The following is a 19,513-nucleotide window of genomic DNA, read 5'->3' as shown; positions in this document are numbered from 1 at the left end:
ACTACAAAACAAATACAAAACCGCAGAATCAATGAGGGGAAAATATAAGATAGATTGTAGATGAAATAAGAAATATGAGAGGATCAAATGTATATAGTATGTATGAAATAAGATGTGTAAAATATGTATATAGATATGGATATAGTTATATAAGATATATCTGTATTGATAAAGGAAACACAATGGAAATGTAAAAGATGTAAAATGTGCTGCAAAGATGATATGATTGTATATATATAAAAAAGATGTGCTAATAAATCCAGGCAACGAAAAGAGATGGAGGGAGGAGTCTGTCCCAGCCATTGGTTAGAAGAGGGATAACCTGAATACAATTGGGATTTCATTAGCGTCAAATTTTGCATGTGGTTAAAACCAGAGAGCCTCATTAGTATTTCCCTTGGCCAAACCACCCACTTAATGTCTCACAACCCATGGATCCCCACCCTAAGAAATGAACAAGAGAGAGGAAGACGGGAGGGGGAAAATGGGAATGATTGAGTGGGGATGGACAGAATCTTCGTCTTCCTGAGAATCAAACCATTATCTGCACTTGAGAAGTAATTAACATGGAAGCTCAGGAGAACTATTAAACAGTTTGCCATAGTTCTTTTTGTGAAGCCAAGATTTAATTGGATTTCAAAGCATAATCCAGTCCAAATTCATCCAAAACTAAGCCAGCTTTAGGGATTGCTCCCAAGGAGGCAGCAGAAAGTTTCACTCCACCTGACCCTTTTCAATCAATCAAACAAATCTTGACTCAGTCACTTTGTTGAAGCTAAGCTAGTTGTCTGGACACATTCCCACAAAATTTGTGACCATTGCCCCCACATGATAAATGAAGGCCAGAAGCCAGTCTGGACCCTTGGAAAGTTTCATGATATTCAAAAAAAGAACTTAAGAGGGAAAATAACCCCTGCCATATGTAGACCCAAAGGTACTTTTTGTTCAGGAGGCAACTGGACTTCTCTTTTTTTTTCTTTTGAAGATGTTTTGCTTCTCATCCAAGAAGCTTCTTCAGCTCTGATAGGATAGTGGGGAATGGAAGGATTCGATCAGAGCTGAAGAAGCTTCTTGGATGAGAAGCAAAACGCCTTCAAAAGAAAAAACAAGAACATTCAGCTGCCTCTTGAAAAAAAAAGCATCTTTGGGACAACTATGACTTGTATGACTGAGAATCTCTACAGACTTTTTGCCATATATAGAGATTCTCTATATCTCTATAAGAGCTGTAGTGGCACAGTGGTTAGAGTGCAGTACTGGAGGCTACTTCTGCTGACTGACAACTGCCAGCAGTTAGGCAGTTCAATTCTCACCTGCTCACAGTTGATTCAGCCTTCCATCCTTCCGGGGTCGGTAAAATGAGGACCCAGATTGTTGGGGGCAACAGGCTGCCCTCTGTAAACTACTTAGAAAGGGCTGGAAAGCACTGTGAAGTGGTATATAAGTCTAAGTGCTATTGCTATGGCCCTTCCTTCCTTCCTTCCTTCCTTCCTTCCTTCCTTCCTTCCTTCCTTCCTTCCTTCCTTCCTTCCTTCCTTTCTTCCTTGACAGTGGTTAGAATGCAGTATAGAAGGCTGACTCTACCCACTGCCAGTAGTTCAAATCTCACCAGGCTCACAGTTGATTCAGTCTTCCATCCTTCCGAGGTGGGTAAAACGAGGACCCAGATTGTTGGGGTCAAGAGACTGACTCTGTAAACCCTTTAGAGAGGGTGTAAAGTACTGTGAAACAGTATAGAAGTCTAAGTGCTATTGCTATGGCCCTTTCCTCCCTCCATCCCCCCTCCCTCCCTCCCTCTCTTCCTTCCTTCCATAACAGCGGTTAGGACCGTTGCTGTGTCCTGGGGTCACGTGATTCCCCCTTTGTGACCTTCTGGTTAAGCAAAATCAACTGGAAAGTCAGATTCACTTTGCAACCGTGTTATTAATTTAACAATTGCAGTGATTCCCTTAATAATTATGGCAAGGTAGGTCATAAAATCGGGCAAAACTCACTTAACAAATATCTCACTTAACAACAGAAAATTAGTCAACCAGAACTTCTCTGGCAGAGATTTTAACTAAAATGGGAGAAGAATTGGGGAACAAATTAATTGCCTCTTCTCTTTGGCAAACAGGAAGTCACAATTTGCATTGGGGTCCAAATCTAGGTTTGTAGGAAAAGTATGATTTGTGGGTAGAGCTGGGATGGGAGTTAGCAAGTGTGTTACTACTCTTAGTAACTTTGGGTTAGGGACGTGGTGGCTCAATGGCTAAGATGCTGAGCTTATCGATCAGAAGGTCGGTAGTTCAGCAGTTCGAATCCCTAGTGCTGTGGAATGGAGTGAGCTCCCGTTACTTGTCCCAGCTTCTGTCAAACTAGCAGTTCAAAAGCACGTAAAAAAAATGCAAGTAGAAAAATAGGGACCACCTTTGGTGGGAAGGTAACAGCGTTCTGTGTGCCTTCGGTGTTTAGTCATGACAGCCACATGATCACGGAGACGTCTTTGGACAGCACTGGCTCTTTGGCTTTGAAATAGGGATGAGTACTGCCCTCTACAGTCGGGAACAATTATACATACTGTATGTGTGGGGGGAACATTTACCTTTAACTTTGGATTAAAGCTATCTGTTCTCACACTATTGTATCCTATGCTCCATCGATAACTTATGCAAGGGTAATGAAAAAGATAGGACAACCACAACGTGTTCCATTTTGCACAGAGGAACATGATGTTGCAAGTTTCTAATGTTTTTGGAAGTCGTGAAATAGTTTGAAGTTAGAACAGGGGAGACAGAGAGAGAGGCCAGATAAATTTCTCCATTCCCTTTTGAGGAAGGCTGCTTCTAATCTAATGTAATGAGACTTGGCAGGTTCAACAAGGAACTGAGAAGATTTTAAAGCTAATCTTCGTGATAGGAGCAATTGTGGGAAATGACAACCTTTCTTGAAAGACAACAGAGATATTTTTTTTTCCAAAGGCTTAATACTCAGAGAGAGGGTTGTGATGTGCTGTCACAAAAGAACTGAAATAATGACCTTTTTGGTGCCATCTATCTGACAAGATTTTGGCAACAACTGCCTGAAAGAGAGCTGCAGAAGTTTTAGAGGCTCATCTCCTAAGGCAGGGCTGATCGTTAAGGCGATAGGATGGACTATAAGTTAAGAAATTGAGCAGGGAGAAGGTAGTTCTCATATGCTGGGTCAATTTGTTCCACGAGAGAAAATGTGGCTGATTTTAGCCTAATTTAGGGTGTGGGAGGAAATATCCATCTGGTTCAGTTCCAAGTTTGGAGAAAGACACTGGAAACATGGAGGCTGATTGGAAAGATGGTTTAATGATAAACAGAACCACCAAGCACATGGTTCTCTGGTGCAGTTGACAAAATTGAGTTGAGAGTGAGGGGTTTTTATACCTTCTTTAAGCTTTGCACTTCAGCTTCCTGTTCCTGTGCAAGAACATGTATTCTATTGGCTCTTGTAGGGGTTATATAGGGGTCATAGCTGACTTTATTGGTTGTCTGAGCTCTCAGGTTTGGTTGAAGTTTGCTGGGGGTGATGCAGTGCAGAGACTTGTGCTCTGAAAGGGTGTTGGGTAACTCCTATTAAGGCTTAATTGCTTTTGTCCTGTTTTGGCTCTTTGGTGAGAGTATTTGTTTATGAATAAAGGTATCTAGATACTTCTTTCAATAAGCTCTTTATCTCTTAAGTGCTGAGATTTGCTGTGGGCTACTAAGGAAAGTGGGCATTGCTTTCTGCCTCTAAAAAAACACGTTTCTCCATTTCTCCTTAAGGGAAGCCTTTTTAATATATCCAAAAATATTTCATTCTTCTAGGAGGGGATAGGACAGGAGGGTGTACATAGCATGGCTCCTAACCATGATTTATGGCTTCAGTGCCTCCTAGTTTGGCAGATCATTGCTTTCTATTTCTGTAATGGCAAGCTAAGTGGCAAAGGTTTAAAGTTGGGGGTAGTAAAGTCACAAGGGAGGCCAAGGATCAACTCAAGCTGGCATCAAGACAGTTTATCCAAGGCTAAACACAGCAATGGTCTAAAGGCCAAGATTCTTGACTATCATTACTGGTAACTCCAGTTTTGGTCAACACACTATAAAAAAGACATTGAGATTCTAGAAAAAGTACAGAGAAGAAATGATTAGGGAACTGGAGGCTAAAACACAGGATGAACGGTTGCAGGAACTGGGCATGGGTAGACTAGTGAAGAGAAGGACCAGGGGAGACATGATAGCAGTCTTCCAATACTTGAGGGGCTGCCACAGAGAGGTGGTGGTCCAGCTATCTTCCAAAGCACCAGAAGGCCAGACAAGGAATAATGGATAGGAATCAGAGGTGGTATTCGGCCAGTTCTGACAGGTTCTGGGGAACCGGTAGCAGAAATTTTGAGTAGTTGGGAGAACTGGCAAATAGGCTGGCCCCGCCCCTGATGCCTCCCAGCTGATCTTCTTTTGTTGCCCTGAACAGGAGAATGGAGCTGGAAAGCAGGTTAGTGGGGTGGGGAGGGAATGGGGATTTTGCAGTGTCCTTCCCCTGCCATGCCCACTAAGCCATACTCACAGAACCAGTAGTAAAAAAAATTGAATCACTCCACTGATGGAAACTGAACAAGGAAAGATTCAACCTGGAAATAAGGAGAAGTTTTCTGACAATGAGAACAATTAACCAGTGGAACAGAAGTTGCTTGCAGAAGTTGTGAGAGCTTCATCACTTGGAAGCTTTCAAGAAGAGACTGTCAGAAATGGTATAGGGTCTGCTTGGGCAGGGGATGGAGTAGATGACTTACAAGGTCCCTTCCAACTCTGTTAATCTATATCTGTATCCTGTTTGCAGAGCACCTTCATAAAGTCCTGGGACTTCTTTTTGGATGAACAAATGCTTAAGTGTCCCTTCTCAGACTGACAGGATTTGCAAAATGGACCAAAAGCTTTTTGGTTTATCAATCTTCACCTTTTAACTTAAGCTTCTTCAAATCCTGGATGCATTCACTGGTAGAAGTTTTGCTATATTTCCTCTTGGGGAAGGGAAAAAAAACCTCATGCTTAACATCTAAATAGCATTTTCTGAGCCTCTCCAATGCTTTATTTTATTTTATATATTTCCTCTCTAAGCAGGATCACCCGTACAAATCACATATTTCAAAGTATAAGGACAGTTTGATATGTTACGGAGTGATTCCTTGGCAAATCTATACATGCTACAGTTGTTCTGTGAGCCTTAACTGCTCCAGATTGCCACGGCTGAGTGAGAAACTTATTTATAAAAGTTTACAGCTGTGTATTCGTGGAACAACCTTGCGTGAAGGATTTAAAAGGAACCCCTCTTTTGGGAGACTTTCAGCACTTCTTCTCCCCTGTAAATTATTATTTTAGTTTTTGTCACATAATACACACACACACACACACACACACACACACACCAGTAGTGGGATTCAAATAATTTAACAACCGGCTCTCTGCCCTAATGTCCAGTTAGGTAGGCATGGCTTGGTGATCATGTGACTGGGTGGGTGTGGCCACCTCAACGTCACTCACATCGATGGGCACTCCACCTTAGCTGTTACAATGTAATAAGGGTTAACCGGAGAGGCAGTTTCTGTAAGCAGGGCAATAAAGATGAGGCTAGAAACAACACCAGAATGTTTTCTTCCTGCCTTCCTTACAGGATTTGCCTTGCAAAGGGGAAAAAAACAAAAGGAGATTTCTTCCAACAACCAGTTCTCTGAACTGCTTAGAAAGTTACCAACTGGTTCTCTCGAATAGGTGCGAACTGGCTGAATCCCATCATTGATACACATGCTGGTTGGGTGTGTATGTTCTGGCATAACTCTGGAACACCTCGAGCAATTTCAACCAAACTTGCTACACAGATGACTTACTCTCTGGAAAGTAAGACACCCGTAACACCCCTAGGGCTGTGTGTTCTGTTAAGATACAGCCTGTTGTGCCTTAAAATGGCTTGTACTCTACAGTATATTGAGATGCCATGATAACAGCTTCACAGTACTCCACAAGGGGGCTCTCTCTGGTAAGGGGAAAATCCAGCATTTAGAAATTACGTTTGGTTTGGTACGTTTGGTTTCTCTATCTAATAATACATGTATTAACTACGGCGCGTATAACTTATGCGCAGTACTGGAAAAAAGAAAATATCCCATTAGAGTTAGACATGATTAGGAAAATTCTGGACTGTGCGGAAGCAGATAGGCTCACCCTCAAATTAAAAAATATAGGAAAATTGGAATACTATGAAATAGATTTTACTATTGGTATAAGACAAGGTGACAAACTGGAACAAATTGTAAATAATGTGATTGGATAGAAGGATAGATAATGTATTAAGTAGGCTAATAGTTATTGGATGAGATTATTTGTATATAATGTGATTGTATGATCATTACAACTTCACTGTGCTGCACTGTTTTAAATGTAAAAACAATCAAAATATATTTTAAAAAAAGAAATTATGTTTGGTCTGGACATTTCCCCCCTATAAATAAATACCCAGGCAACGCCAGATTATCAGCACTAGTAGATGCTAAATGCCAATCTAACAAAAGTTAAGAATGGATTTCACATGAGCAGTTGCCTGGTTTGGGACCACATGCCCCAAGAGATTGGGTTTTTTTAAAGATACTTTGATTCTGGATGAGCTGAGGGTTAGACTAGAAGACCTCTGCGGTCCCTTCCAGCCCTTTAATTCTATGGATGGAAAGGTGGGAAGACAAGTAGTCCTTGACTTACAACATTTCATTTAGTGGCTGTTCAAGGTTACAATGGCACTGAAAAAAGTGACTTATGGCTGTCCTTCACACTTACAACCACTGCAGCATCGTCATAGCCACGTGATCAAAATTCAGAAGCTTGGCAATTGGCTCATATTTACAATGGTTGCAGCGCTGGCTCTTTGCCTTTGAAACAGAGATGAATGGAATCAGGAACGACTAGCACATATGTGCGAGAGGAACCTTTACCTTTACTTCAACAAGCGAAGTCAAGATTTACTTAAGAACCGTGTTACTAAATTAACACCTGCAGTAGTTCACTTAAGAACTTTGGCAAGATTGATCCTAAAATGGAAAGAAAATTCACTTGACAAATGTCTCACTTAGCAACAGAAATTTTGGGCTCAATTGTGGTCTTAAGTCAAGGACTATCCATATTTCATTTTCATCTGTCCGTTCTGTAACCTTTGTGATTTTTCACCAGGTACCACCAGGGCACTTTAAATATAAGGTAATGTCTCTCTTTCAAGCTGAACTTGTTTCTCACAGACTTCACTGACAAATCAAGGTGGATTTTCTGGCAACAATATTTTCCCTGGTGGAAATTCTTGGGCTGGTACCAATCAAGATTACTTTTGGCCAAAGTCCTGATACCAACCAAGTCTGCTCCTTCGTAGCTTTTTGAAGATCAGCCAAGATCAATCAATCCAGCAGCATTTAATGGGCCAAAATATACACTGAAGAAAGGAGAAGTCTTACCATTTGCTTGGTGTATTGTTTCCCACACCTCCTCCTCAGTAGGATCAGAGGTGGATTAATCATACATCGGGAACTTGAGAGTGAAAAAGGGAATAGTTCTTCTTAACTTCTAAAGAAGAGTGGTGGAGTGGAATTTCAGATGAACTTAGGGCGGCTGAGAGATTTTGTGAGGAGAATGGGAGATGAATAAGGGCACCTCCATAACTGTCTGGTTTGGCTTTTAGAAGGAACGAGGAGAGACATGATAACAGTGTTCTCAGGGGCCACCCCAAAGAAGGGGGAACCAAGCTATTCTCCAAAGCACCCAAAGGCAGGACAAGAAGCAATGGGCGGAAACTAATCAAGGAGAAAAGCAACTTAGAACTAAGGAAGAATTTCCTGACAGTTAGAACAATTAATCAGTGGAATAACTTGCCTCCAGAAGTTGTGAATGCTCCAACACTGGAAGTTTTTAAGAAGATGTTGGATAACTATTTGTCTGAAGTGGTGTAGGGTTTCCTGATTAAGCAGGGGGTTGGACTAGAAGACCTTCAATGTCTCTTCCAACTGTGTTATTCTAAGTTTCTATCCTCAAAATGACACTAAAAGGCACTGCGCACCAGAACAAGTAGACACAAGGACAGTTTTTTCCTCCATGACATCGCTTTATTAAACAACTAATTCCCACAACACTATTAAACTATTTAGTAAGACTGTATTGCTATTATTCTTCTCATCTTTCCTAGTACCTAACTCTTCCCACATGACTATAACCATGTTGCTTGTATCTTTATAATTTATATTGTATTGTTTTGTTTGTTTCCTAGTATGATTTGATTGCTTATTAGTAAATTATGGCTAGTGTTGTATCTTATGATTCTTGATGAATGTATTTTATTTTTCTTTATGTACACTGAGAGCATATGCATCAAAGACAAATTCCTTGTGTGTCCAATCACATTGGGCCAATAAAGAATTCTATAAAGAATTCTGTTCTGTTCTGAAAAGGAGAAACAATTCTGAGGAAATAAGGAAATGTGGGGAAGAGTTTCTGAGGGAAGACAGAAAGGGGAGCTTCTGAACAGGGATTCCATAGAAAGGGAATTTAATGAGGTGAATTTCTGAAGACCCAGAAGCGGGCTCTTGGGAGAGTCTGTGAAGATATGAAGAGACTGAGAAAAAGCACTTCTGGAGAGATGAAGTGACTTGAAGAAGGAGAGCTACTTAGAATGTCTAAGGAGGACATTTATGAGAAAGCGAGGAAGGTTGTTGAGGGTTTTATGTTTTGTTTTGTTTTGAGGAGATTGGCAGATTAAATATGACAACTTCTGGAGAGATTGTGAAAGAAACGGGAGATTTCAGAGGGGAATTTTCAAGAAAAGAACATCTGTGGAAATTAAGAGGATCGTCTGAGGAGACTTAGGGCCACACAAAAGTGTGATTCCTTGGGGAGATTTTTTAAAAATGGAGATTGGAAAGGTAGGGCATTTCAACATAAGGAAATTGTTGAGATTGGAGAAAAGTGAGGGATTGAGAATGGAGCGTCTGAAGAACCTGAGGACAGCACTGCCTTTTCGGCGGAGATGAGCATTGCCCCCTAGAGTCGGGAATGACTAGCACATATGTGTGAGGGGAACCTTTACCTTTATTTATAAAATCCTTGTAAGGTCACACCTAGAATACTGCAACCAATTTTAGTCACCACACTACAAAAAAGATGTTGAGACTTTGGAAAAAGTTCAGAGAAGAGCAACCTCTCTCTGAAGAAGAGAGAAGAATGACAAAGATGATCAAAGGCCTGGAGACTAGACCATATGAAGAATGGTTGCAGGTTATGAGTCTGGCTAGTCTAAAGGAAAGAAGAATTAGGGATGACATGATAGCAGAGGGGGTCAAATTATTCTCCAAAGCACTTGAAGGCAGGACAAGAAACAATGGTTGGAAACTAATTAAAGAGAAAAGTAAACTGGAATTAAGGAAAAGCTTCCTAACAGCGAGGACAATTTACCTCCCTTCAGAAATTATGGGCACTCCATCCCTGGATGTTTTTAAGAAGAGACTAGATAGTCACATTGCTGAAATGGTCTAGGGTCTCCTGCTTGAGCAGGGGGCTGGACTAGAAGAACTCCAAGGTCCCTTCCAGATTCTATTCTTAACTATTCTATTCTATTCTATTCTATTCTATTCTATTCTATTCTATTCTATTCTATTCTATTCTATTCTATTCTATTCTATTCTATTCTATTCTATTCTATTCTATTCTATTCTATTCTATTCTATTCTATTCTAATTTCTATTCTATTCTATTCTATTCTATTCTATTCTATTCTATTCTATTCTATTCCATTCCATTCCATTCCCATTATTCTATGCTATTCTATACTATTCTATACTATTCTATACTATTCTATTCTACCATACTCTAGCCTATCTATTCTATCCTACCCTATCCTATCCTATCCTATCCCTGATTCTTTATTCTATTCTATTCTATTCTATTCTATTCTATTCTATTCTATTCTATTCTATTCTATTCTATTCTATTCTATTCTATTCTATTCTATTCTATTCTATTCTATTCTATTCTATTCTATTCTATTCTATTCCTTTTCTCCACAGCAACTGAAGGCAGATAAGAAGCAACAGGGGGGAAATTATCAAAGAGAGATACAACCTAAAGCTAAGGAAAAATGTCCTGACAGCGAGAACAATTGATTAGTATAATGGCTTGCTTCCAAAGGTTGTGGTTGCTACTTTACTGGGTGTTTCCAAGAAGAGACTGGACAGCCATTTGTCTGGAATGGTCTAGGGTCTCCTGCTTGAGCAGGGGGTTGGACTAGAAGACCTCCAAGGTCCCTTCCAACTCTGTTGTTCTGTTCATTTTAAGCGGCATGCCAGGGAAAGAACAAATAGAACTGGTTGCTGAAATGTTTTTCCAGAGAAAGAGAGTGCAAAGCCAATTTGTCCTTTCTTTTTAAGAAGTTCCAAACAGACAATGACCATATATTTTTTTAAAAAAAATCAATTCTCTCAGTTTGATTGAAAGAGAATTTACTTTCCAAACTTTTTGTTTCAAAGAAGGAAAAAATGTTACAGAGGCTTGTTTTTTTTCCTTTGAGTGGTGCGGTGAGAAAACAGCGATGTTTCAGAATAACAACAACAACAAAAAAGAATAATGGCCACAATAGTCTTTTGCCACTGTAATAATCCAGTGGTTTCAAAAGCACAACGGAGAGAAATTCAAAATAGATTCTCAAGCGCTCTGAAAGGAAGACAGAAAAACAGAAAAAAGTTGGAGAGAAAAAAGTTGTGTGAGGGCATGACATTAGTTTTATGTCGGAAACGTTTCACGTCTGCAAACAGCCAACAAGAATGTTTTTAATTCGGGATATTCTTGAACAGATATACTTATTTATGAGATTGACAGTTCAGCCAAATCTCTTAAGATTCTGAATTTTTGCACTTAGAGTCTTGGAAGAAAAAAGGAAGAAAATGACGAGGATGCCTCAGGTAATTTATAAACTTATTTGTACACGTTTACCATGAATAAATGCAGAAATTCACCAGAGGCAGCCTGCTTCTTCTGAAATATTTCATCAACTCTTGCTCCATTTCCCCACTCCCCAAATTGGTCTTCAGAGTTGTGAGAAATGTGATCTACGGCCCAAGAGCTACAACTTTCTCTTCCTTTAGGATTGAATACTAGGTGATAACCCGGCATTGCCCGAGGATTTATTTATCCTCATCCTATATTACACAGGAAAAGCCCTGATTTTGTTGAAAATGTCTGGACCAAATGTAATTTCTAATGTTGGATTTTCCCCCTTACCAGAGGGAGTTCTCTTGTGGAGTGCTGTGAAGCTGTTACCATGTACAGTAGAAGCCATTTTACGGCAGTATGGTAGAAGGCATTTTAAGGCACAACAGGCTGTATCTTAACAGAACTCACACACGGAAGGGTGTTAGGGGTGTCTTACCCCCCACAGTATTTTTTTCCAGAGAGCAAATCATCTGTGTACCAAGTTTGGTTGAGATTGCTTGAGGCGTTCCAGAGTTATGCTGGAGAACACACACACACACACACACAGACAGACAGACAGACAGACAGACAGACAGACAGCCATTTATATATATTTAGATTATAATAAACCAATTTCTTTCTTTAAACTATGTTTACCTATAGCAGTGTTTGTCATCTTTAGCGACTTGAAGATATGTGGACTTCAACTCCCAGAAGTCCCCAGACAGCTGTGGTGACTGGGGAATTCTGGGAATTGAAGTTCACACATCTTCAAGCTGTGAAGGATGAGAAACGCTGACCTATGGGGAAAGCATTCCTTCATTTGTGCAAAGTACGCAACAAAAATGCAAATCTGGCATTTTGCATTGTCTGAATTGCACCTTTTTTCTTAATAACTTGTCAAGAAATAATAACAGTCCCTCTTGCTTGGCTCCTGCTCTCTGCCATGATCCTCATTAAAGATTGCTGTTGTAGTTGGGCATGAATAATTCCCTGTTTAGTTGCCACAAAGGTAACCCTGTACCACAGCATGCCAGATGTTAATGGCATCGCTGGCTTGGAATATATGGGTGTGCTAATGCACATCCCTGTGTCAGCCGGCAGATGGCAATCCATATGGCGAGAGCATCGATACAAAACTCATGAATGCTTGGCAGATGTTTTTGAAGAGCTAAATAATGCAAACAGAAGCTGGTGCGATCCGTATACAGTCTTATAACTTATGTGCTTACGCCGTGCCAAGAAATACAGGAAGCGAGCAAAGCGAGGTGGGAAGGAAAAATAACCCCTTACATTCAGAGGAATTAAAAACAATGATGCAAACTGGATTTAACTCGCACGTCTACCGTTGCTCAGAGAAGCTAACACCAATGCCTAGCATAGGAGTTTTATGTTTAAGATTGGAGATGTCATTTTTTTAAAAAAAAACAATGGGGTAAAGATGGCTTCCTTGTGGTATGTTAAAAGTCTGCTATTATTCTTAGCTAGAGGCTAATAAATGTGGTGGCTCAGTGACTAAGACGCTGAGCTTGCTGATCAGAAAAGTAGGCAGTTTGGCGGTTTGAATCCCTAGCGCTGCGGAGTGAACTCCCATTACTTGTCCCAGCTTCTGCCAAGCTAGCAGTTTGAAAGTACGTAAAAAATGCAAGTAGAAAAAAGGAACCACCTTTGGTGGGAAGGTAACATCGTTCCATGTGCATTTGGTGTTTAGTCATGCCAGCCACATGACCACGGAGACGTCTTCGGACAGCACTGGCTCTTTGGCTTTGAAACGGAGATGATCACCACCCCTAGAGTTGGGAATGACTAGCACATATGTGCAAGGGGAACCTTTACCTTTACCTAGAGGCAAACCAAAATGACTCCCTACTTTGGACAGTTGTTTCCCTTGCTCAAGCAGACACTCTAGACAAGGGGTGTCAAACTTATGGCGTCACGTTGTCGTCATGTGATGCATTGTGACTTTATTCCCCTTCACTAAACCAGGAGTGGGCATGCCCAACGCGTAATGCATCTGGCCCATGGGCCGTGAGTTTGACACCCGTTCCTAGACCATTCCAGACAAGCTTCTTCAAAGCTTCCAGTGATGAAGCACCTACAACTTCTGAAGGGTAGCCATGCCACTGGTTAATTGTTCTGAGTATTAGGAAGTTTCTCCTTAGTTCTAGGTTGTTTCTCTCCTTGATTAGTTTCCTGCCTTCAAGTGCTTTGGAGAATAGGTTGACATACTCATCTTTGTGGCAGCCCCTCAAATACTGGAATACTGCTATCATGTCATCTCTAGTTCTTCTTTTGACTAGTCATACACAATTCCTGTAACCGTTCATCATATGTTTTGCTCTCCAGCCCACTAATCATCTTTGTTGCTCTTCTCTGCACTCTTTTCAGCAACTTTTTAAAGATATGTTGACCAAAACTGGACACAGTATTCTAAGTGTTGCCTGTGTTGTGTAGATCAGTGGTGGGATTCAAATTTTTTTACTACCGTTCTGTGGCTTTGTGGCCATGATGTGGCTTTGTGGGCGTGGCAGGGGAAGGTTACTGCAAAATCCCCATTCCCACCTTGCTAACCTGCTTTCCAGCTCCGTTCTCCCGTTCAAGGCAACAAAAGAAGTTCAGCTGGGAGGCAGCAGCCAGCCTATTTGCCGGTTCTCTGAACTACTCAAAATTTCCACTACCGGTTCTCTAGAACCTGTCAGAACTGGCTGAATACCACTTCTGGTGTAGATGTGTGGAAACTTATCTCCCCTTTAATACAACTTGCAAAATTTATTTCTTCTGAAGGCAAATCGTTCCGCTGGTTAATTGTTCTCACTGTTAGGAGATTTTTCTTCTAGGTTACTTCTCTCATTGATTAATTTCCACCCATTGTCCCTTGTCTTACCTTCTGGTACTTTGAAAAATAGGCTGATCCCCTCTTCTTTGTGGCAGCCCTTCAAATATTGGAACGTTGCTATCATGTCACCCCTACTCCTTCTCTTTGTTTTTTGGTGCTTTGGCAAATAGGTTGACCCTCTCTTCTTTCCACCTGGTCTTTGGACCACTTCCAAGTGCATCACTCTCCTGGAAAGGATGGAGGATTCCATGTTCTATGTCCCAAAAAGTCACGTTAGCTCTTTTCTCATCTTGTAGAGCTACAATATTAGTTTAAGATCGGAGACTCCTGAATAGAAATGATGTTTGTTGGCCAGAGATGATCATCGTTCCATTTATCTTGAAGGGTAGTTGTGATGATAAACATGAGAAAAGGGTAGACTTTTTCTTTGGAGGAAAGGTGTCATAAGAAATGTCATTTAGAAACAACAAATCAGTTAATCAATGGGTTATTAAAATAAATGGCACATTAGAAGCTCATTGGCATTCTGCGTATGGACTGAGGGGGAAATGAAATTCTATGATGGCTAGCTTTCCTAATAAGTTCTAACAGCTCCACTGGGAAAGGAGCAAATGTAAATTTTTTTGCATTGGCTTGTATTTCAAATAAGTGAGGTTTTTTTCTTTTCTTTTAACCAAACCTGTTCTGAAACATATCGGGGCAGGAAAACCCAGCCATTATAAATGAGAGATTTCAAACACTGCCTTTTTTGTTTCCTTTGTTTTCTGATTTGGGTTGTTGTTAGTTGCGAAGTTGTGTCTGACGCATTGCAACCCCATGGACAATGTTCCTTCAGACCTTCCTGTCCTGTACCATCCTCTGGAGTCCATTTAATCTCATGCCTACTGCTTCAGTGACTCCATCCAGACATCCTCTTCTTCTTTTGCCCTACATCTTTCCCAGCATGTGGCTCTTCTCCAGTGAGTCCTTCCTTCTCATTAGGTGGCCAAAGGATTTGAGTTTCCTCTTCAGGATCTGGTCTTCTAAAGAGCAGTCAGGGTTGATCTCCTCTAGGACTGACCGGTTAGATGGCCTTGCAGTCCAAGGGACTCACAGGAGTCTTCTCCAGCACCAGAGTTCAAAGGCCTCCATTCTTTGGCGCTCATCCTTCCTTATGGTCCAACTTTCACAGCCATCCATTGCAATTGGGAAAACCAGAGCCTTGACTATATGCACTTTTGTTGGCAGGGTGATGTCTCTGCTGATTTGGGAGCACAACCAATTTTGTTGGGTTTCAAACCTCCTTGTACAGAATGCAGAAACTGGATTCTTTGCTTCTGTCTAACCATTTTTTCAAAGCTGGCATTGTTTAAGGGGAAGAAAAAAACCTGTAGATACACTTGGATCTTTGAATTCAAATCTATCAGAAAAGAGAATGGGATGAATTCTTTTAGCCTGTCAAGAACTTAAGGCAAGAGATCAAAGGAGTCATCTGGAAACATGATGCTGACATATTCAGAAGTATTTTCAAATTGTCTGATAGCTCGAAAATGATAAAAAAAACCCACAACCCCAAACAACCGGCTTTGAATCAGATTTTCTTCTTTAAGCAGGATGATAAAACTACACAAGCTACTTTCTTCAAAGTACCTGATGAAAGGTGAGAAGAGACAGATAAAAAAGTGACCTTTCTCATAAACACAGTGCAAGAATAAAGAAAGTTTGTTTCTTTGAGCTACGGATGTTAGAAGAAGAGCTGGTCTCGAAATTCAACCTGTTACATAGAAGAAACCCTGGGATAACCATGAACACATCAGTCATAAAGTAACTCATTATTTTGGTTAACTCACAAAGGTGTTGGGATATATGTGAGTTTATGTGCATGTTGTATATAAGGACAGTAGGGTTATTCAGTTTGGGAGTGTTCATTCAACTAGGGGTTCATACAACTAGTCTTCCAATATTTGAGGGACTGTCACACAAAAGAGGGAATTGACCTATTCTCCAAACCACCTGAAGGCAGGACAAGAAGCTTATCAAGGAGAGCTAATAGGATAAATTTTCTGGCAGTGAGAAAGATTAACCAGTTGGAAGGGCTTGCCTTTAGAAATTGTGGGGTCAACATCACTGGAGGTTTTCAAGAAGAGATTGGACAAGCATTTGCCTGGAATGATAATCTCTTGCTCAAACAGAAGGTTGGACTAGAAGATCTCCAAGGTCTTTTCCAGCTTTGGAAAAAGGTTGATCCATCTCCTCTTTGTGGCAGTCCCTGAGATATTGGAACACTGCTATCAAGTCCCTTAGTTTTAGTATACTTTATTGTCATTGCACCTCATACAATGAAATTAAACGCTATCTTCAGGGTACATTATAATTATAAAAATAAAACAAAAACACACATCCTTCACATTCTCTACTTGTAATGATTTATGAGTGATTTATGAATGAGCTTAATTGCAACTGGCTCCTTTAAGAGTGATGAACTAGAATATTTTGTCATTTTGAGTATCAAAAAATCTTTGCATAGCTCCTCTTCATAGTTGTTCCCTAGACAATGAGACAGAACTAGCCAAAACCACCTTTCCAGTTTGAAACGATATGTTCCTTTTTTTACACAAATACGTAGGCAAGGAAGCTATTATTTACATAGCAGAAAAAAAATGGGTTAATAACCTTGACTCCAAGGTAGAACTATGAAGAGGATGAATAGTAGGATTTGACCCTCAAAAGCTTAGGAAAAGCAGCATAAGAATGGATTGCTGTGAAGACCAGGGGACATTTGAATCCTGGATAGAAAATGGACCAGAATTGATAAGTTTGAAGAGGACAACAGAGGAAACAGAGCAAGGATGATTGTAATTAGTTCCCTGTTTGACTGTCAAAACAATTAGACTTAAATTTAACAATTCACATGGTGGTTGTGGATCCCATTAGGAAGTAGCGGAAGGTTAACATCTCAAGTGGTGCATAATTGGCCAGATCCTTTCTCCTTTGATCTCGCTCTAATTGTTCTGAAGGCCCGTAATTGCCTGGAGAAGGCAGCACTTGGTAGAATGCTAGATTCTTGATCTCATTCAGAATGTTGTAAGGCTGAAGACCAAAAAAACCAAGGGTTCCAACACCTGGAATTGCTCCCAGGTGGTAATAGAGCAAAGTCTAAATGCATGCAAACAAGGTGTGATGTCTCCCACTTTTAATTTTCTTTTAAAATGCATTTGGAGAATTGTATTCTCTTAAGTAAGGCTATGCCATCGTTCCAAGAAGCGCTTCAAAGCAAAGTTAACCCAAGCAACCACTGACGGTGTCCATTGTTCTTATATTTCTATATGATGGCACACAATTGTACTAACTAACTCAAACAATGCAGAATTCCTGCACATTTCTTCCTCGTATCAGAATATAGAATGATAGAGTTGGAAGGACCTTGGAAGTCTTCTAGTCCAACCCCCTGCAAGCAGGAGACCCTATACCATTCCAGGTACATTGTCATCCAGTCTCTTTTTAAAAGCCTCTAGTGATGGAGCACCCATAACCTCTGGAGGCAAGTTATTCCACTGGCTAATTGTTCTCATTGTCAGGAAATTCCTATTTAGTTCTAGGTTGCTTCTCTTCTTGGTTAGTTTCCATCCTTTGCTTCTTGTCTTGCTTTCCCATGCTTTAGAGAATAGGTTGACCCCATCTTCTTTGTGGCAGTTCTTAAAATATTGAAACACTGCTATCATGTCTTCCCTGATCCTTCTCTTCACTAGACTAGCCGTGCCCAGTTTTTGCAACCCTTCTTCATATGTTTTAGTCTCCAGATCCTTAATTAGTTGCTCTTCTCTGCATTCTTCATATCCATGAAGCCCTGTGTCCCAGGCTTAGCTAAATACAGCATCAGGGTTCCAAATAGCACCCAAAATTAAATCAGAGTCCAAGGCAAAGTATTCCTCAAAGTTCTAATTTATTAAGAGAGCCATGTTGGCACATCTGGGAAAACTCGAATCTGAAAGCTTCACGTTTTCCCACCCAGTTGAAAGTTCAAGATCTTGCCCCCCACACCTACAAGTCCATCCCATGGTCCAGTCATCCATTGCCATGCTGGCAGTTCCACCTATCCAGTTCCGGTCAGGTGCAGAGGTGCAAAGATAAAGGATGACCTTGGTTTTCTAGAAAGAATTTTGTTATGGCTACATATCAACTAACTCCTTACAACCCCCCTCCCATTTTCCCACCATAGAAAATGCATAGTAGAATAATAGAAAGTGTGGCAGGCCAAAGATCCACAAGAAAAGATGGCTGCAGGCGTGACATATGGTATATTTGTCTACATCATGTGATCTAGCAAAACAAATATACCTGCTATAAATTTTAATTAGAGTGATACTTTACCCAGCCTTTGGAAATGGCATGACTGTCTAATTATACCAATTTGTTCTATGCTATTGTTGCTTCTGGTCACAATCCTTTCTGGTTTGCAAATTAGTTCCAACAATGGTCTTACCCAGTCAGGGATCCTGTAGCAAGTGACACAAAAACTGACTTACGTGGGGACTGTATGGGTGAGTGGTTGTGTATGTATGTGAGGATTGGGAATATAACCTGGTGCCTCCTTCACTGAGTGCCATTGCAGAAGTGGTAGGGGGGCCCAGGCCTATTTCTCATTCCAGAATGACTGATATAAATCGCCTGCCGGAAGGAACGGAGGCTGTGAGGGGGGAAATGAGGCCTATGATTGCGGGAGTGGGCCGGAGCATTACGGTCATTACGGGGAGGGGCAGGTACAACGGGAACTTCAGGGCTAGCCATTACCAGGGAAGGAGGGTTCGCTACGTCACAGCTATCCCCCCTTCCGGCCCCACTCCAGGGCCAGATGGCGAGAGTGGTCAGGACCCTGGTCTCAGGCTGTTGTTGCTAAATGCCAGTTCTGTGGTTCACAAAGCTCCCCTCATCCGGGACCTGATATTAGACGAGGGGGGAGACCTGGCATGTATTACTGAAGCCTGGCTGGGCCCGGAGGGAGGAGTCCCCCTCACTGAAATGTGCCCAGAAGGATTTCAGGTACTTCATCAGCCGTGACCCCAGAAAAGGGGTGGGGGAGTGGCTGTCATTGTCCGAAGGTCTTTAGTTCCTTGTAGGATCCCTGCTCCGGAGCTTGTCGGGTGTGAGTCCCTGTTGGTGAAGTTGGACCTTGCGGGTCAAGTGGGCTTGTTGTTAACATACCTACCTCCCAACAGCGTTGCAACAGCCCTCCCCTCGCTCCTCGAGTCAGTAGCCGAGCTGGCGGTAGAGTTCCCCAGGCTTATGGTGCTGGGGGATTTCAACCTGCCTACGCTCGGTGAACGCTCTGATGGGGCACAGGAGTTCATGGCTTCCATGACAGCCATGGACTTGACCCAAGTAATTCGGAATTCGATTCACTCAGCGGGTCACACGCTTGACCTCGTATTCCTCTCGGAGCAGTGGAGACGTGATCTAGAGTTGAGGGGTATTAAGATCTTGCCCTTGTCATGGTCTGATCACTTCCTACTGAGGCTTGACTTTCGGAAACCAATCCCCCACTGTAGGGAGGGGGAACCGATTAGGTGGTTCTGCCCCAGACGCCTGATGGATCCTATGGGATTTCAGACGGCGCTTGGAGAAATACCTGATGCTCTCGTCCATAGTCTGGTGGAGTCCTTAGTCGCTGCCTGGAATACAGCGGTGGCGGGGGCTCTAAACTGGATTGCGTCTTTGCGACCTC

Source organism: Thamnophis sirtalis, unplaced genomic scaffold (genome assembly GCF_051295495.1).
Source record: "Thamnophis sirtalis isolate CommonGarterSnake01/CBP01778 unplaced genomic scaffold, rThaSir2_p1.2 scaffold_14, whole genome shotgun sequence".
In the NCBI taxonomy this organism is placed as follows: Eukaryota; Metazoa; Chordata; class Lepidosauria; order Squamata; family Natricidae; genus Thamnophis; species Thamnophis sirtalis.
This window is presented reverse-complemented; position numbering follows the sequence as displayed.